The sequence below is a fragment of the Leopardus geoffroyi genome, chromosome A1, assembly GCF_018350155.1.
Source record: "Leopardus geoffroyi isolate Oge1 chromosome A1, O.geoffroyi_Oge1_pat1.0, whole genome shotgun sequence".
NCBI classification, from domain to species: domain Eukaryota; kingdom Metazoa; phylum Chordata; class Mammalia; order Carnivora; family Felidae; genus Leopardus; species Leopardus geoffroyi.
The window spans coordinates 152,163,432-152,177,217 of NC_059326.1; the positions used below are offsets into that span (position 1 = coordinate 152,163,432).

Sequence of the window (13,786 nt, forward strand, 5' to 3'; positions counted from 1 at the left end):
TGAGATTTTCCTAAATTTATCTTCCCATGCTTTATTATTTTTTCTCCCAAATTTTCAATTTCAACTGCTCCTGTTTCTCTCTGTCCATTTTTGTTAATACCTTGTTCTTGTTTCATGGTTAAAATATTTCTTCTTTTTAAAACAGTTTTATTCTTCCTCATTTGTTTCCTCTTTCTCTTTTTCTGATGGTTTTGTTGTAATTCCTGTACTACATATGAGAGACTAACATTGTAATCTTTGGTTGTCTGTCAATATTTTTTAGCTAATTACAGTATACCATTTCTGTTTCTCAGTTTCTAAATCCACTTCAAGAAAGGATGTACAAGGCTTCTGATATTTAAACTTCATTTTAAATATGGAGCAGAAAAGACAAAAATAACAATGTATATTACATAACTTTGCGATGATAAATTTGAGAGTCTAGTTGAAAAAAATTAAAGAGAAGTCAATAAAAGTAAGTCTTTTTAATAGTCAAAAGAAAATTTGCTGCATTATTCTGGAAAACTTTTTACTCTAAAGGAGAAAAGACTTAAAGAGAAATCAGTTTTCTAGTCACCAAATAGTTTGCCAGATAAAATAGAAATTTTTGGCCCATAGAGTGCATGCAGAGCAAATGAGATTTATACTTCTCTCCAAACGTTTCTGTAGGATTTTAGATTAAAGTTAGAAAAATGCAAACTTCATTTACAACTGAGTAATTATAAGAGTCTGTTAATATCTAGAATCTGCATATTTTTAGGAGATAGGTAGACAGATAATAGGTAAATACATAGATAGGTAGATAAGTAAATACACAATTTTATTCCGAAAGGCAATTCACCACATCTCTAGCTATTAACCAACTAAGAAAGAAAAATAAGCAGATTAGTCATAGAAGCACTGTAGATAATTATTTTCAAATGACCTTCACATAAAGAGTAAGTTCTAGAATATAAAAAAGCTTAAACTCCTAAAAATTAATAATTATTTCAATAAAATAATTTAAGTAAAATGTATGCAAGTAAAATTACCAGGTATTATATTTATAAGAAAATTTGAGAACAACTATTTTTTTTAATTTTTACTTGAGACTTAGATTTAAAAATCATCCTCAGGGCACCTGGGTGGCTCATTAAAAATAAAAATATGGAGCACCTGGGTGGCTCAGTCGGTTAAGTGACCAACTTTGGCTCAGGTCATGATCTCACGGTTCGTGGGTTCGAGCCCCGGGTCGGGCTCTGTGCTGAACTCTTGCTTGGAGCCTGAAGCCTGCTTCAGATTCTGTGTCTCCTTCTCTCTCTGCCCCTCCCCCACTGTCTCACTCTGTTTCTCGAAAATAAATAAATGTTAAATAAATAAATAAATAAATAAATATTAAAAGGTAAAAATCATTTTCAAGCATATAAAGAACCATAACAACACAATTCAAAACTGAACAAACTGAGTTATCAAAAAAAAATCACTAAACAATACCAAAAAAAAAAAAAAGAAAAGAAAAGAAACGAAAAGGAAAAACCAAAACAGCAAACCATGCAAAAGAAACAAAAGTAGAATGGTATGTCTTATCCACTAACACAAAGTTATTCTTGGAGCTTGTTCCTTATTTGATTTCTCTTTGAGTTGTAGGCACAGTAAATATGAAAAGACTGACAAATACGTTTTACTAAATCCCAAATATTTTACAGGTTTGAGCTGAAGAATTTTTAAACACTAAAGTGATGTTTATAAGAGGAAATAAGTAATATGTCTTGGATTCATTCAGTTGAATGTGGATTTATCTCCAAATGTTCAAAAAAATACTGATGAAAATGAAAATAAGCTAAAGCCATTTAATGCCTCTGATTTGGATAAATAAAAAAGTTTTACTAAACACCTACACTTTGAATGTTATAACAAGACGTATAACATGTACATAATTCTGAGATATGCATTCTTATATCAATGCATATGTCAATATATAACACTATGTTTTAAAATATACAAACTTCCAGCTCTCTCTTCTTTAGTTTTTCAAGCAATTTTAACTCAGAACTTGGTGACTCAGAAGAAAGGCATTGCTAAAATGGCAAAAGATGCCAGAAAAGTCTAAGCCTGTGATGAGGAGGTTTTCTCAGGTCCGAAAGGAGCAACTTCAAATTCAGTCATCAGGCTGTGTCTTCAATGCCACAATCAATGTTGTTTTGTCTAAAAGACTAGTAGGAATGTCATGAAAAGCATGGCCATGCTTCAGCAGATAAAGCTGAAGATAAGACACTTCTCTGAAATGAGCTGTTTCCAACAAAACATATTTGGCTCATTTGATTGAAGACTGGACATTATCATGGAAAGGGAGTCACATTAGAAAGTGAGAGAACTGAATTCTGGTCATATCTTGGTCACTAATTCTGGGACTAAAACATTGACCCTGTCTGTGCCAGTTTTCTAATTGTAATGAATTATGGTATATAGTGAAAACATATAATCGAATGATAGAAGAAACTCCTATCAAACAAGAATAAATTTCAATAGCATACTTCATGGTCCAAAGTATCATTACCAGAGGTAGTCATAATAAGAGACATGGCAATGAGAAAAACTAGATAAAGGGAGAGGAATAAAGAGGAGGTACAGGAGACCCACCTGACAGTCAACTGACCTCATGGAGTGCGGAAAGGATGGAGACCATTTCTCAGTCCAACCGACTGTACCATCAGTCATCTGACACTAGTAGGCACAATGTAATGGTTTTCTTCTCCAAGACTATAAAGGTGAAACTATCACTTAATCAACCATCTTCAATTTAGATATCTACTTAGACATAATTTATTTATTAAAAGATCTCTTTCTCAAGCTGTTTGGAATAATGTTCCTCAAGGAGAAACATTTAGTTGAAACATTTCAAGATAAATCATGGAGGAAAGAAATGTTTTTACTTTGATTTTTCAAGTCTCTTTGCAGACACTGTTAATCTTCAACTTTACACAAAATTCAAAGTCATGACTTTTTATCATTTAAATCAAGGGTGCCCACTGTATTTTAATTGATCAGGAAGAAGACTAGAAGCTGTTAAAAATGAACCTTTGAAAGAGACATAAATAGCTTTACCAAAGGATATTCAATAAGCTCTTTCACAGATTGTTCACAATACCACACTAAACAAGAAGGTATTGTCATTGCAATATCTGCATGAGAATGCGTGGAATAATTCCACCAGATTTTACACCAGAATTCTAACAATTCTAGTCATGAGAGGTATTGTAAGTCATGGTTTCTGTACATGATACAATTTTATTTTTTGTTGCCTCTTTGTTTTGCAATGGAATTGGCTATGTGCCTGGTGCCTTTTATAAGAATACATTTCGAAGTAATATTTAAATAATTTAGCTTTATTATATGGTATTTACAGGAACAATAACAGATATTCATTTAAAACACCATTTAATGCCGTATGCAGTCTCTAGTTCCTTCCCCTTTCCTTTAACGGTCAATGGAAAAAAAAATCACTGTAAAATTTGAGGCATTAATAAATTTACTAGATGCTTCTTTTCTCTTTCTCTAAGGTTAACTAACTTGTTTTTGAATTCAGCATTTGTTAGGTTCTTCAATTCCAAGATTAATTTTTTTGTTGCTCTAATGTAATGTTGCATATTCATTTGCAAAACAAAGACACATGGGCAAAAACTTCTGCAATATTGTCTGTCTAGGGACAGCTCTGAGGATTACAATATGCTCAGCTCTCATTTTTTTGAAACAACTTCGGGATGCAATCTTTAGTTGAATTTCAAAATGGATTCTAATTTTTACATGGATCCTTCTGGCAAGGAAATTCTGGGTACCTTAAGGAACTGAAATAAAAAATATAAGACATAGATTCTTGAAATCCCCCCTCCATCTAGATGAAAATGAGCATAGGAAAACATACTGTGATAATCCAAAACATTCATTATGAAAATCATGTAAGATTTGAAACTCTCTCTGCAAGCTGCATTTGATTACAAACTTCTCTTGGGACTATGCCTAGGTATTCTTGGGCTTGTGACCAGACTACATTGCTTAGCCTACCAACCATCACTGAACATACTTTAATATCACTTAACTCCACAAGACCTACACTGTGGAAAAGTCCACATTTGACACACTGTCTACACAGCCCTGATTTTTCCCCCAAAATTTCATATTAAACTTAGTAGCAATGGTAAAATGCTCACCACCCATATCTTCTGTAACATTGCTGTTCTTTTTAGATTTCTGAAACCAAACTTCTTTTTCCATTGGTACTCCATTAATATTCAATCTCTTCTTGCTCTGTACCTATGGTTATCTGATGGCAACGCTAGCTTTATTCACACTGCAAAAGGAAACACCCTGCATCTCATCCGGTAAGGACAGTAAAGGAGTGGCCTGGGATGAAAGGGAGGCTGCTGAAGGAAAGATGCAGGCAAAGGGAGGAAGGAGCAGGGTTATATAGAATATAGTTATTTGAATTACACTATATTGAGTCTTATGACTATGTATATTCATCAGTAATATATATTCAAAAAAATATCTATGTCAAAGTACTTTTTCTTGGTCTGGAGCATGCAACTAGTCCTAAAGGAAAATTGTAAAGAGGCCTTTCTATGGCAAGGATCAAGGAAGGAGAAATTTTAGATTAATATTCCTATCAAACAATACTTGCATATAACTTAGTGCCTTTGTTTCAAACTTTAGTTCCTCTTTAATTCTTAGGGAGTGATGATAAATTCTTAACTTTAACATGTGAAATCTTTCCTAGTTTGACTCTAAACTACCTTTCCAGTTAACTCTACCTGTCATGACAGCTAGACAATTCTACAACTTTGTTTTAATATCTCTTGTCTCTTCATCCTCCCTCTAAAAATCCTTCCCTGGCTTCCTTAATCAAACCCCACTAATATTTTAAGATATAGTTAAATTTCTTCTTTGATGCTTTTCTGACTTCCTCAACTGTATTTATGAACTTTTTCAGTGACCTCACCTTCTTCTGACATTATACTTCTTCTTTATACTACTTATTTATTCATTCAATAGATGCTTATTCAGTTCCTACTGATAAAAAGGTACAAACCTGTACAAAAGGCAAAGGTATAGACCTCCAAGATTATAAGCTAGAAGCATAAGACAAAGTCATACACAACTATAATTCAGAACATAAATGGCATAGGTAAAGTGTATACAGGGTGCTATGGAATGTCAGAGAAGGAAAACTACATTTAGATGGAGGCCATAAATATAATTTTAGCAGACATACTTAAAGTATTTCCTGAGTTCATTGTTCCTTGATGTACTTTTAATGTAGCACACTATGGAATTGTATTTTCACCTTGCTTGCACTCCATCTCTGGTTTATAAGTTATTTTCAGATATGGAGACTTTTTCAGTTAGTTTACTTCTGGCTATAAGTAATAAGAAATCCTTATTCAATCAGCTTGAACAATAAAAAGTTTATTTAATACTTTAGGAAACCCAGATATAGCATCTTTTCAGCATTAGTTAAGAGATCATTAAGATCAGGTACAAGGCAATAATATCCTTTCTCACTATTCCTTTTCAACATTCTACTGGGAGTTCTAGCTAAGGCAATAACACAAAAAAGGAAATGAAAGGATTGAGACGGAAGACATAGAACTCTTTGTTTGTAGGAGAAATGATCATCTATGTAGAAAGTCTAAGAGAATCAATAAGAAAACTCCTGAAGTAATAAGAGATTATGACAAAATTGCAGGAAAAAAGGTTAATATGAAAAAGTCAATCATTTGTCTATAAACTAGCAATGAACAAGTGAAAATTGAAGGCAAAAAGAAAAAAAAAAACAGTATCATTTGCATTAGCACCCAAACAATGAAACACTTGGTTATAAATCTTACAGAACATGCACAAGATCTATAGAAGGAAAACTACAAAACTGTGATGAAGGCAATCAAAGAAAAACTAAATAAATGGAGAGATACTCCATGTTCATGGATGGGAGGACTAAACATTGTCAAAATGCTAGTCCTTGCCAATTAGATCTATAGATTCAATGCATTCCCAATCAAAATACCAACAAGTTATTTTGTAGGTATCAAGAAACTAATTCTAAAGTTTATAAGGAGAGGCAAAAGACCCAGAATAGCCAATACATTCTTGAAGGAGAAGAAAAAAATTGGGAGACCAGACACTGTCTGACTTCAGGACTTACTATAAAACTACAGTAATCAAGACAGTGTGGTATCAGTGAGAGAACAGACAAATAGATCAATATACCAAAAACAGACCTACATAAATATAGTCAACTGACCTTTAACAAAGGAGTAAAAGGCAATACAATAGAAAAAAACAGATAATGCTTTCAACATATAATGCTAAGTAGACATCCTCTTGTAAATAAAAAAAAAAAAAAATGAATCTGGACACAGACCTTATACCTTTCACAAAATTAACTCAAAATGGATCACAAACCTAAATCTATCAATACAAAACTATCAAACTCCTAGAAAATAACATGGAAAATTCAGATGATCTTGGGTTTGATGATGACTTTTTTAGAATAAACATCAAAGGCACAACGCATGAAAGAAAGAATTGATAATGTGGACCATATTAAAATTTAAAACTTCTGCTCTGAGGAAGATAGCGTCAAGAGAATAAGAAGAGGACCCATAGACTATGATAAAATATTAGAAAAAGATACATCTCATAAAAGACTATTATCCAAAATATGCAAAGAACTCCTAAAACTCAACAATAAGAAAACTAACAACGTGATTTAAAAAACTGCACAAAGACCTTAGAAGTCACCTCACCAAAGAATAAAAGTAACCAGAGAACACATACAAACAGCCAACAGATACATAAAAAGATTCTCAACATCACTAATCATCACAGAAATGCAAATTAAAACTACAATGCAATGTCACCTCACAGCTGTTAGAATGGCTAGTGTTAAAAAGACAAGAAAAAACAAATGTTGGTGAGGTTGTAGAGAAAAGGGGAACCCTTGTGCACTGTGGATGGGAATGTAAATTGGAACAGCTATTATGCAAAACAGTATGGAGTTTCCTTCAAAAATTAAAAATAAAACTATCATACAATCCAGCAATTTCACTTCAGTATTTATCCAAAGAAAATAAAAACACTAATTTGAAAAGATATATGCACCCCCATATTCATTGCAGCATTATTTACAGTAGCCAAGCTATGGAAAAACCTTAAGTGTCCATCAATGGATGAACAGATAAAGAATATATATATATATATATATTACACACACACACACACACACACACAATGAGAGAGAGAGAAAGAGACAGAGACAGAGAGACAGAGATAGAGAGAGAAAGATGGACCTTGTGGGCATTAAGCTAAGTGGAATAAGTCAAGATACAAAAAGACAAATACAATAGGATTTCACTCATATGTGGTATCTGAAAAATAAAACAAAGAACAAACAAACAAAAAGCACAAACAGACCCATAAATACAGAGAGCAAACTGATGGTTGCCAGACAGAAGGAGGGGTGAAGTGATGGAAAAATGGGTGAAAGGGAGCAAGAGGTATAGGTTGCCAATTATGGAATGAATAAGTCATAGGGATGAAAGATACAGCATAGGGAATATAGTCAATGATATTGTAATAGCAAAGTATGGTGACAGATGGTAACTATACTTGTGGTGAACATAGCATAATATATAGAGTTGTTGAATCCACTATGTTATATGCCTGAAACTAATGTAATATTGTGTGTCAACTGTACTTCAATAAAAAAAAGATATATGAATTACAGCTATGAATATGAAAAGATGCTCTACATCATATGTCATCAGGGAAAAGCAAGTTAAAAAAATACAAAATACCACTACACACCTACTTGAATGTCCAAAATCCAAAGCACTGACAACACCGAAAGCTGGTGAGGTTGTGAGCATTAGGAACTCTCATTCGTTGCTGGGGAGCAGGGGAGGGATGCAACTTAGTACAGCCACTTTGGAAGACAGCTTGGTTGTTTCTTAAAAAAAAAAAAAAACTAAATCTAACCTTAACGTAGGATCCACCAGTCATGCTCCTTAGTATTTACCCAAAGAGGCTGAAACATGTTTGCACAAAAATGTGTACAAGGATATTTACAGCTACTTTATTCATAATTGCCAAAACTTGGAAGCAACCAAGATGTCCTAAATTAGACGAATGGATAAATAAACTATTATACCTTTAGATAATTGAATATTATTCAGCGCTAAAAAGAAATGATCAAGCCAGGAATAGATATGGGGGAACCTTCCATGAATACTACTAAGTGAAAGAAGCCATCCTAAAGAATTTTTATCTGCTTGATTTCAACCATATGACCTAGAAAAGGCAAAACTATGGAGACAATAAAAAGCTCAGTGGTTGTTAGAGGGTAAGGGCCAGGAAAGGATAAATAGGGCACAAAGTATTCTTAGGAGAGTGAAAATATTCTCTATGATACTACAATAATAAATACACATTATTATACATTTCTACAATAATAAATACACATTATTATACATTTCTGTTCTACATTACAACACATAGAATGTAACACACCAAGATGAAGCTCAATGTAAACTGTGGCTTTAGGATTATTATGAAGTACCAACGTACATTCATCAATTGTGACAAATGAACCACCTTGGTAGGGAGTTGTTGACAATGGAAGAGGCTATGTTCATGTGCGCCGACAGCTGTATAGGAAATCTCTGTACCTTCCCCTCAATTGTGAACCCAGAACTGCTCTAAAAAAATAAAGTCATTTTAAAAAGGCATTCACAAATTTTTTTAAGTTAGGAATTCGAATTTTGCAAGAGTTCTATGAAATGGATTATATATTTTAACGTTCTTAAAACTCTTCAATGAATTTCCACTACATTTAGAATATACTCAAACTCATTAATGCAGCCTATAATGAAATGCTGGTCATTTCTAACGTCTCCTATCTTGTTTCATACCACTATAGCTCTTGGCTCTGCCCTCAAGCCACACTAGCCACTTTCTTTTCTCGATCCATACTAACTCACACTCCATAGTGAGTCTTTGCAGTTGATTCTCTTTTGCTTTGGAAGTCTGAAGCCTATTTTGCATACCCAGCTTCTAGGAAAATTTGTGTTCACATCGTTTCCACAGAGAGGTCTCTCCCGACTACCTAATCTAAAGCAGAGTCCCTCAATCTTTATATACCATATCATTCTGTCTATTATCTTCACCACGCTACCAACTTCAAAATTTATCTTGTTATTTTTTCTATGCACTCTTTTATCTTTGTCAATGTCATTCCTCTCTAGGACAAGCTTTACGAAAGCAAGGATCTGGCTTATTTACTGCCGAATTTCCAGCACCTAAAGCAGCACCTAGCACAAACTAGACACTCAACAAGTATTTGTTGAATATATGAATATCAACATTCCTGTTTTCTCTAAGAATATGTTTAGATGAGGATGGCAAATGTGAAGCAGAAACTGTGGTGTGGAGACAAAGATATGAAATTTCTTCTAACATTAATTTTATAACACTTTTCATAATCAACACTGTATTTCCAAAATCTTTCCCTACTACCCATCTCTGTCAAAATAACAAGCAGCATTTTCAAGTGAGCATGTATTTTAAAATAAGTCAGGAAAACAGCTTTGGTTTCAATAGCATTTTTGCCCTTGTCATTTGGGGAAAAGATTCTCATCTACAAAATAGAATACAGAAAATCCTTGTGAACTTACATGTGCTGCCTTTTCCATTCCACTGCACTTCTACCAAACCATGGAGCATTAAATGCAAGACAGTCATGGAGGACCCACAGGATGTATAGGTAACTAGTTAATGCGCATTACCTCCATAATCTCCCACTATCCTGTATTCCACTTTATCGCAATTCATCAGACCATGAATGATTCTATTCATTCACAAATTTTGTCTAAATTGACCAGTCTTAGTCCCCCAGAAAGCATAGGATGAAACAAATATTCATGTAGTACTATTTTATTAAAGATGCAAACTCAGGAAAGCATAAGTGAGAGGGAGGAAGATGAGGCTAGGAAGAATAGACAAACTAAGAATTGAGTATTTTACAGTATCAAGTACAATGGGTTGTTGAATCTTAGAAGACCCTACATGTTCACTATCAACATGGAAAGTGCCTCTTGGTCAAGGAAAGGGGGAGATTTTTATCTACTAGACCCACTGTCCATTGGTCAAAGGTTTGTCCTGCAGAGTAAAGAGTTCTGGCCTCTCTATTCCTCTGATTCTTCCCTCCTCTCATCTGCACTTCCAGACTGTATTTGTATAAATGCCAAACCTCCATATTGGGGTCTTATTTTTTTAATGTTTATTCACTTTTGAGAGACAGAGAGAGAGAGAGCAAGCGGGGGTGGGGCAGAGAGAGAGGGAGACACAGAATCTGAAGCAGGCTCCAGACTCCAAGCCCTCAGCGCAGAGCCTAATGTGGGGCTCAAACTCACAAACTGTGAGATCATGACCTGAACAGAAGTCAGATGCTAAACTGACTGAGCCACCCAGGTGTCCTCTTATTGGGATTTTATGCCTCAGTATCAACAAGGAAGCCAGAAGGCAAGAGGACAATTTCTCAACGTGATTGTAAGAGGATGTATGGTCAAATGATGCCTGCACGTAGTCGGAGCCCAAGCAGCACTGGTCTCCTCAGCAGTGCCTGAGACGAGACAGTCACCAAAACAACGGAGACAGATCAGTACTACAGATCTCAAGTGTGCCTGGTACAACTACCCACTCCAGTTTTCAGTCCTAACTAAATCATTTTATTGTAAATCTAGGAAAAAGCCCTAATTGTTGAAATTGAAACTGAAAACAACAGCATAAGAAACATCTACCTTTAGGGGAAAAGAATCTCCATTGATTGGCCAGTTTTGTGATCCAGTAAAGGGCTAAGCATTCACTTAAGCACTTTCCATATGTTCATTTTATGGCAGGTAATAGCACAGCTCTGCTCCAGAGTACTGGTTTTGTTGTTGAGCAGTTCTCTCAAAACTTCCAGGAATCAGAAAAGCTTTGGACTTCGGGCTGCAGAGGAAAACAGGGGAAAAATGAGGAAACAGTAAAGCAGAAAGAGGAGTGAGCAGGAGAAAGAAATAAGTAGTTCAAGTAGTTGTAGAGACTGTCCCCAATTACCTTAGGAGCTATTGAGAGACATTTTGTGCTGCTGATGTTCAAGCTCTGACCCTGAAAGAACATCAAGACAAAAGAGGAAAGTGAACAATCATTTAGAAGACAGGGACAATTCAAATCAGCTACTGAATTCTGGCAAGAAAACACGGAAACCTTATGCCTTGTATAACCAACTCAGGATGATGAAAGACAGGATCATTATCTTAATGTTTTTTACACTGAATTATAGAGCCGAAAGGAACTTTGGTGATCATGGGATCCCAAATCTTCAAATACAGACAAGGAACTATAAACTTGAGAAAGTGACTTGTCCAAAGTCAAATAGTAAGCTAAGGGCCACAACAAGACCAGAACACAAGGCTCCCTTTCTTATTGTCAATGCCTTTCGATAACTTCAGGTGATTTAACTTTCCCAGAGAAAACACAAAGCAAACATTTCCCCCCTACTCAAGAAAAAATTAAATTAAATTAATGAACAGAGTGAAAATAGGGCTTTCAATTATATATTTATATATATACATATTTATTCATTTACATTTATATATAATATACATTTATATATAACTAATAGTGTTTTAAGCAAAAGTACACGTGAAAAGAAAAGTGTATTACTTTTTGATATTTGAGCACAAATTGTTCTTAGTGCTAACAAAAGATTTACTGACCTGATAGGAAATTACTAGCTAAAATCAAACCCACATAGAACCGTTGGCTACTACTTGCTTTGTTTCATCCTATTCAAAGGCTCCCATAAATACTAAATCTATATCTATTCATAGAACAATGAACTGCCAGCTTCTGCTCTAATGTACCACATTATCTACATTGACCAGATCGCTGCAGAATCTTGGCAAGGATTCCTTCTGTTAGAAAACTAATTCATTGCAGTGAGACACATATTTATGCTTTATTTATGTCTATTGGACAAAAGATTATTAAACAGAATGGATGTTAAGATTACATTAAAAGGTCTGACAGAAGGCAGAACTTCAGAGCGAAGACTCTGTCCTCCTTTAACTCAACCCAGTGCAACTCCTTGCGAACACAGCCTGCTAGTTCAGAGATCACACTGGTTGGGCAGGAGCAGAGGGTTAAAGACTGAGAGAAAAATATTGCCCTCCTTTTAAACAGGGTAATAAACAACCTTATTTTGTTCTGTTTCAACACATTGGTCGTGCTTCTGCTGTTCTAAAATCTGCCTGTGCCGCAAGGGTCCTGGAGGTAACCTGCTGCCGAAGAGGCAACAGGCTTGATTTGCATTGACTCCAGGTGACCTCCCTGCAGGCAAAGCCCTGAGGACACCCTTCTGGAAGTACAGGTAGAGTTTAAAACACAGGTCCTGCCTGTACGATATTTTTAAATTGGCAGAGTTAAGAGAAAGAGAAGCAAAATTTATTACCAACATGATTCATTTTCTCCCAAAGCGCCTCAAGAGTCTCCAGAAATATTTAGCAACACTCCCACTGCATTTGTATTATTTAGATTTATTTTACTTGGAATAAAGTCATTTCTTTCCAACCCACATGTCCGAGGTTTCTCATTATCCTCAGAGCAGTCACATGACAGATGGTAATGGCTTCTTCTGTGCTGAAAAATGTCAATTGTCACACTGTAGAGAGATTTTACATTGTGTTCAAAATCTGCTGAAGAGAATGGTGTCAGTCTTTCAAATATGGCAAAAGGCTTGACCCTACTATTTCATCTAAAGATACAATACTCACAACTGAAAGTGATGTAGAAGGGATGGGACTGTATCTGAGATATTAGGGAAAATACGTTATTTTTCTTCTGATATTTGTGTGATTCATAAAAGAGCAGTGTGTATGGGGGAGGCCTTATTTTGTAGCTGTTGTTATTGTTTTTATATGTTTGATTCGGTAGTTGCTTGGGTTTTTATTTTCCTGAATTGTGTGCAAAATTATGCCTATAAACGGGAGGTATTTTAGATGAGGGTTATTCTAACAAAGCACACACAGAAACTTTTTTTTTCCTGCAAATAACAAATCTCTAACAAGGACCCTAGCAAATGTCTTTGGGAGTGTACCTCTATAGACTTGTCACTTTTATTTAGTGGATAGTAGAATCACAATACATCTTAACGACTAAATGAATGCTTGTAGAAATTAACTGAGACAAATCTAAAGTGTGAGATTCACTTGACATCAATAGGAACATAGAAATAAACCCTATGGCTTTGGGTAAATATATCACCTGAGCTAGCCCTTAGTCTAAAGAGATAACTGATTTCACCATTCACTCACCTATTTTAAAACTCAGATAATTCTGAAAGAATATTCCATTTAATCACATTCTTCCTGATTTAAGTTGAATAATTTAGTTCAATAAAAATTGCTTGAGCATATATTGAGCTCCAATGATACAAAAAAGAATAAGATAAAGATAGGTATGCAAGTCACTTTAATATAAATCAGTTACTATTTAAAGGTATAAGCAAAATGTTTTAGGATCAGAGGTGACAGGATGATTGGGAAAGCTTTCATATAAAAATGAGATTTTTACCTGAATCTTAAAATATAAGTGTGGTTTCACCAGATGGAGTTAGTAGATATGGAAGATCGTTTTAAGTAGTGGTAAGAGTGTGAAGGTGTCAAAGTGTATGGAATATTTGGAAATATTTGGAAAATGTAAGTGATTTCTAATATGACATAAGAGATATGAT

General features: G+C 34.7%; 1 long non-coding RNA gene across 1 annotated transcript; it reads right to left on the bottom strand.

Moving 5' to 3' along the window:
- Window positions 1-2,614: 2,614 nt before the first annotated feature.
- LOC123603280 lies at window positions 2,615-11,173 on the bottom strand. Its single transcript, XR_006714818.1, has 3 exons — window positions 11,110-11,173; window positions 10,812-11,001; window positions 2,615-2,718 (listed from the first exon to the last, which is right to left on the bottom strand). It is a non-coding gene; the product is annotated as an uncharacterized LOC123603280 (long non-coding RNA).
- Window positions 11,174-13,786: the final 2,613 nt, after the last annotated feature.